This window comes from Ascaphus truei, chromosome 7, assembly GCF_040206685.1.
Source record: "Ascaphus truei isolate aAscTru1 chromosome 7, aAscTru1.hap1, whole genome shotgun sequence".
Classification (NCBI taxonomy): Eukaryota; Metazoa; Chordata; class Amphibia; order Anura; family Ascaphidae; genus Ascaphus; species Ascaphus truei.
Window position 1 is genome coordinate 84,037,774 of NC_134489.1, and position 6,000 is coordinate 84,043,773.

The window sequence follows — 6,000 nt, forward strand, 5'->3', positions numbered from 1 at the left end:
GCTTGGGGGAGAAAGGATGTGACGTCATTGAAAGCCTGTCACATGGTACTAGAGCCAATCAGAGTAGGGATAGACTTCCCACGCTCTGATTGGCTCCCGTACCATGTGACAGACTTTCAATGATGTCACATCCGTTCTCCCCCAAGCCTCTGTCACATGGTATACTAGAGCCAATCAGAGTAGGGATGGAGTTCCCACGCTCTGATTGGCTACCGTACCATGTGAGGCCGGCCATGTTTCTTTTCATGACGTCATCTTAAAGGCAATTGAAGCAAAGCCATTCTGATTGGCTGTGCTTTCATTGCCTTTAAGTGACGTCGTCATTTTTTTTTTATCGGCCAAAACACATGGTTTTCACGGCCCAATCAGGACCGTGGGAACCATGACGAAAATGTGACGTCATAGGCCTTTAAAAGCCTATGTCATCTCATTTTGAAGCCAGACGCCTAGGAGGAAGGACCTCCTACTGAAGAAAGAAGACCAGGGCGTGGCCGAAGACGGGAAGAAGACCCCGGAAGAAGGTAGAAGAAAGAAAAATACAGATGAAGATGGATTACAAATAGAAGACCCGTGGATTGATTTGGATTTTTAGTTTAATGTTTATTTCTTTATGGTTTTTATTTTATGGGTTCCTGTGCCTGGTGGTTTTGTACGTGAGTAACCAGTTCAATGGGAGTCGGTGGGGGCAAGTAATGGTAAGTGAATTAAAGAAATGTATTTTATTTAACTTGTTAATTTTTTTAAAAGCTTTTTTTACATGTGTATTTTTTTTTGTGGTATATCATTTCTTGCCACTGTATGTATGATGTATGTATGTCTAGAGAGATATATACATACAGGGTAAGAAATGATGTTGTTTTAAAAGCTTGATTTGATGTGTTTTAAATTAATTTGTCTATGCTGCTTTGCTTTATTGTGCGTTTAAAGTATTTTACAATTAGATAGATGTAATTGTTGATATTGTATGGTGTACTTGAGGTCAGGGTTAGCCTTTGTTTTCAATTTTGTATTCTTGTTGGTACATATATTTTTTCTCAGGCTAAATTGTTATGTTCAAGGCTTGAATTTTTTAATTGTTTAATTGTTAGGGATGGAATGTAAATTGTTTAGGGATGTCATTAATGAATGGTAATTGATTTATGTTTACTGGATTGGATAAAATAGTATACTTGTTTGGAGGTATTTGTATTTTGATTGCAATTTTATTGTTAACATTCATTTGCAGAATGTATATGCTGCATAGATTGTATGCATCATATATGCAATGTAAATGCAATGTGTTGATTGGCATTAGAGGTATTTGATTGGCATTTGATGATTGTGATTGTAAGTTCAGTTAGGATTACTGTATGAAAGGAAATTAATTGTATTGTAGTGTGTCTTTATGGAGAATTGTTATTTTGAGTACAGCATGTTTGATAACCCTTCTACATTTATTTGTATATTGGTTCATCATGTGTGTGTGTGTATATATATATATATATATATATTATATATATATATATATATATATATATATATATATATATATATATATATATATATATATATATATATCTCTGTATATATATATATATATATATATATATATATATATATATATATATCACAACAAAAGAAGAAATATATTAGCGCCAACCTATCACTATATAAAATCTCTATAGAGTAAAAATATAAATAAAAGTGAAATGGAAAATCTTATTACAAATAAAAGTAAAAAACCTATGCTAAGCACAGTGGATGTAGTAAAACATTTTAAAATAATGAACCAATAAAATACATAATAAAATATCAAAAAAGGAAATGTCCAGAAAAATATATGTAAAAGATATACAAATCCCAAAATGTTCCAATTGCTATCCAAAAGAGTCTCTGCAGCCCGAATGAAGGGAACACCACTTCCTTAGGATATCTACAAAAACACAGAAAAAACAGGCGCACTCATAGCGTAAAATTGTATAACAATAAATTTATGGAGTAGGGGATAAAAATGCACACTCACAAACAAAGCTGAAAAAAATGCGTTTTTGAGTACAACTCAGCCCGTTCAGATGCAGGAACCCAAGGAGGAGGACTTCGGTGTGATGTCCGCGGTGTGTCTTGCCACAATAGCCCCTCTAGGTCCTGGCAGGGACCGAGAGCCACGAGGGACGCCGCCTTCCCCTCTCTCCGGTGCTACACAGAGCATACACTGAATAGAGTCTCGCGTGAACTCGATGATGTCAGCGAGGTTTCAGCCGGGGAGAGTTCACAGTGTAAACAGGAACTTGAATGTCTGAATGGCTGGTAGCAAAATGCTAGCAAAGCAGCAGGAGTGCAATAATGTAGATGAGTGCAAATAAAATATATAACCTGGACAGTAGGCTCCACAGCAATCTCTACGCGTTTCGTCTCAAGCGAGACTTCATCAGGATAATCTATTCAGTGTATGCTCTGTGTAGCACCGGAGAGAGGGGAAGGCGGCGTCCCTCGTGGCTCTCGGTCCCTGCCAGGACCTAGAGGGGCTATTGTGGCAAGACACACCGCGGACATCACACCGAAGTCCTCCTCCTTGGGTTCCTGCATCTGAACGGGCTGAGTTGTACTCAAAAACGCATTTTTTTCAGCTTTGTTTGTGAGTGTGCATTTTTATCCCCTACTCCATAAATTTATTGTTATACAATTTTACGCTATGAGTGCACCTGTTTTTTCTGTGTTTTTGTAGATATATATATTTGCATGATGAAGCCAATGTACAAATTCATGGGTGAAGGGTGGGTATCAGGCCATTGTGGCTTAACCCCTTAATTACCTTTGCGGTTATTATCCGATAAGGTGTTTAAGGAGTTAATTGATATCTGAATGTAATTGCAATGTATTGGCTTTGTTTTGGCTATGTATTTTGTGGGCAAGACAAGGATGTTGCTGGCGACGGAGACTTCTTATTGATGAGGTCAGTAGTACTTTATTTATTTGAATATGCTAGTTAATGTTTTTAATAATGGGCAAATAATCTATTATCCATATCTGGATAATAGTTATTTTGCACATTATTATACTGTAGGTGTTGGGGGGGGGGTGTGTATGTATTGAATGTATAGGCCAGGTTTATTTATTTTACATTCAGGGTTTGTTCCGTGGTTTTGCGTGGGACCTCTGGAGACCACCTGTGGGTCTCCTCTGGTATCCCACGGGTATCAGGCTGGTGATTCCACGGGTGACACCTGTGGGGATGAAGCAGTGGCCTCACATTTGTGGGGGCACCGCGGACCCGTAGTCTGCGGGGATGAAGCTGTGTGGTCCCACTTCTGTGGGGGCACCGCCGACCCATAGGTGCGGGGATGAAGATGTGTGGTTCCACTTCTGTGGGGGCACTGCGGACCCATAGTGAGCACTCGTGAGGTCCCCAGACCCCCGTGGGAACCACCCGAGGCCCCGCAGACACCTGTGGGTCTGACCCGGGGCTCCTAGACATCCTTAGGCCTACCGTGGGGACCCAAATGTGGCCCACGGTGACCCAAGGAGACCACCTGGGGGCCATGGCGCTGGCGGGACCCACCAACAGGCCTCCAGAACCTGTTTGAAAAGGGCTGCTGGTACCCTGTAGGTCTGTCAGGTGCCCCGCCAGCCCACCGGGCACTCGCGTGGGGCTGCGTTATGAACCCTGTATGTAAAAGGATAAATCTTGTATTTATGGGGGGGCACAGGGGGTGGGTAATCTATTTAATAACTAGAATAATGTGTATTGTGGGTCACTGTGTTGTTTTTATTGTGGGTACTGGGGGTGGGGGGGGGTTTCCCCAACGGTATGTGGGTAGGCCTCCCTTGTGGGTACTGGGTGAGGGTGGTTAGGCCTCACGGGGGGGGGGGTTAGTGTGGGAGGGTATGTAGGCATCCCGAGTGGTGGGTGAGGGTGGGTTAACCCCTTAATGACTGTCGCGGTTAATAACCGCTATGGTGATTAAGGGGTTAGGGGACATTACTTTGGATGTTTTCATTCTTGTGCCTGTTTTGCAGCAGCGGAGGGGGCCATGGGCAGGATGAAGATGAGGATGGCCTTCATCGTGGCAGCCGGACATGGGTGGTGAGTACTATATGTATTTAATGTATTTATTGCTGTTTATGTATTTAAAATGGGCACATTCACTATTATCCTTTATGGATATTAGTAATTGTGGCCATTACTATACTGTATGTTAGGGTGGGGGGGGGTATTTCTTTATAAGTATGTATGTGTTTAGACATTAATTTGGGGGGGGCACATAATTGGTACTGCAGGCCTGCGGGTAACACCCGAGTGCCCCCGCCGGCCTATAGTATCATTGATGTGCATATATGTGTATGTTAGGGGTTGTTGGGGTTATATATATATATTTATTTATTTATATAGAAATATTTATTTATTTATATTTATTTATTTATTTTGGGACTGGTGTGTGTGATTATTTTTTGTAGTGGGCGTGGGTGAAGGGGGTATTAGCCCCAACGGTGGTTGTTTAGGGCTTGTGGGGGGGTAGCGGGAGGGCTTAACCCCTTCATGACCGTAGCGGTATTAACTGCTACGGTCGTGAAGGGGTTAAGTGCACCCGCAACCCCCCCGCAAGCCCTAAACTCACACCCAGGGCCAAATACCCCCTTCACCCACCCCCCGCTACCCACAATAAAGCTGGCACGGTGGGTTAACCCCTTCATTGCCTTAGCGGTTAGCCGCTAAGGTAATGAAGTGGGCTTTACATGCCTTTTTCCTACCTCGGACGCATGCCGGGGGCCTCCGGTGCGGGTATCAGCTCCGGAGACCCCCGGCATCAATCACAGACAGGAAAAAGGGCTGATTTTTTCTAAGTGTCGCCCGTGCCGATGCTTCTCCTCCACCAACTTGCCAACTTTAGTTGGCGGGAGGAATTCCCGATAAACTCTCCATTCCGGAGTGCCGATCAGCACCGAAAAGCTGATCGGGGCTTCCTGAATTCAGCCGGGTACAAAAAGTACCGATAAGTGGCTTATTGGCAGCCGGATCCCGATAATTTGTTATCGGGATGAAAAGTTGCCGATAATTCCCACTTATCGGCGCTTTCTGAATCCGGAGGGCAAAAAATGGCGAAAAAATGGCGAAAAAGCCTTATCGGCGCTTACTGCATGAGGCCCCAAGTCCTGATCAACAGACTCTAATTGTTACCTGAGGGCAGAGGAACATCAAACTGGAGTGGTTTGTAAGTGTTATGTCTACACCTACAAACAATGAAGCTCCTGCCAGATACTTCATTTGGTAGACGGGTCATCGCCCCTGATTTAATTATGGGGCTACAGAAATAAGATCCTCAGAGTCCCAGTACACATGGGCTAACTAGCTGGGGGGCATGGTTTAAACTGTGTCTCCACGTTAGGGATTGGATACAGATAATTGTTCACCAATAGTCTGTATTCAATGTTAAGAATAGGGTTACACAGGTATATAAACTGTGTCAACACTACAGTTTGTAGGAGTTGTGCTTCTGATTCCCCCTGGAATGCCACCGGATTGCTGAAGAATTGCTAGCTGATATTTCTCCATCCCCCAACCCTAAGTAAGTGTTACCTTCTTGTCTGTTAATTGTACTATATTGCTGTGTTCACCTTTTTAAGGAATAAATTATATTTTATTATATCTAAGCCTCGTTCAGTTCAACCCAGATATTTGGTGTTCATTATATCTTGTCATAAGCTACCGTGACAGAGGGGAGAGGGGAAAGGGAGGGAGAGGGGGGGAAGGGAGGGAGAGGGGGGAAGGGAGGCAGAGGGGGGGAAAGGAAGGGGAGGGATAGGGGGGAAGAGGTGGGAGAGAGGGGGGAAGAGATGGGGGAAAGGGAGAGGGGAGGGAGAGGGGGAAGAGGTAGGGAGGGGGAAGAGGTGGGGAAGGGGAGGGGGGAGGGAAAGGGGGGGAGAGGTGGGGGAGAGAGAGGGGAAGGGGGGGAGGGAGAGGGGGAAGGGAGGGGAGCGAGAGGGGGAAGGGAAAGGGGGGAAGAGGTGGGGGAGGGGAGGGGG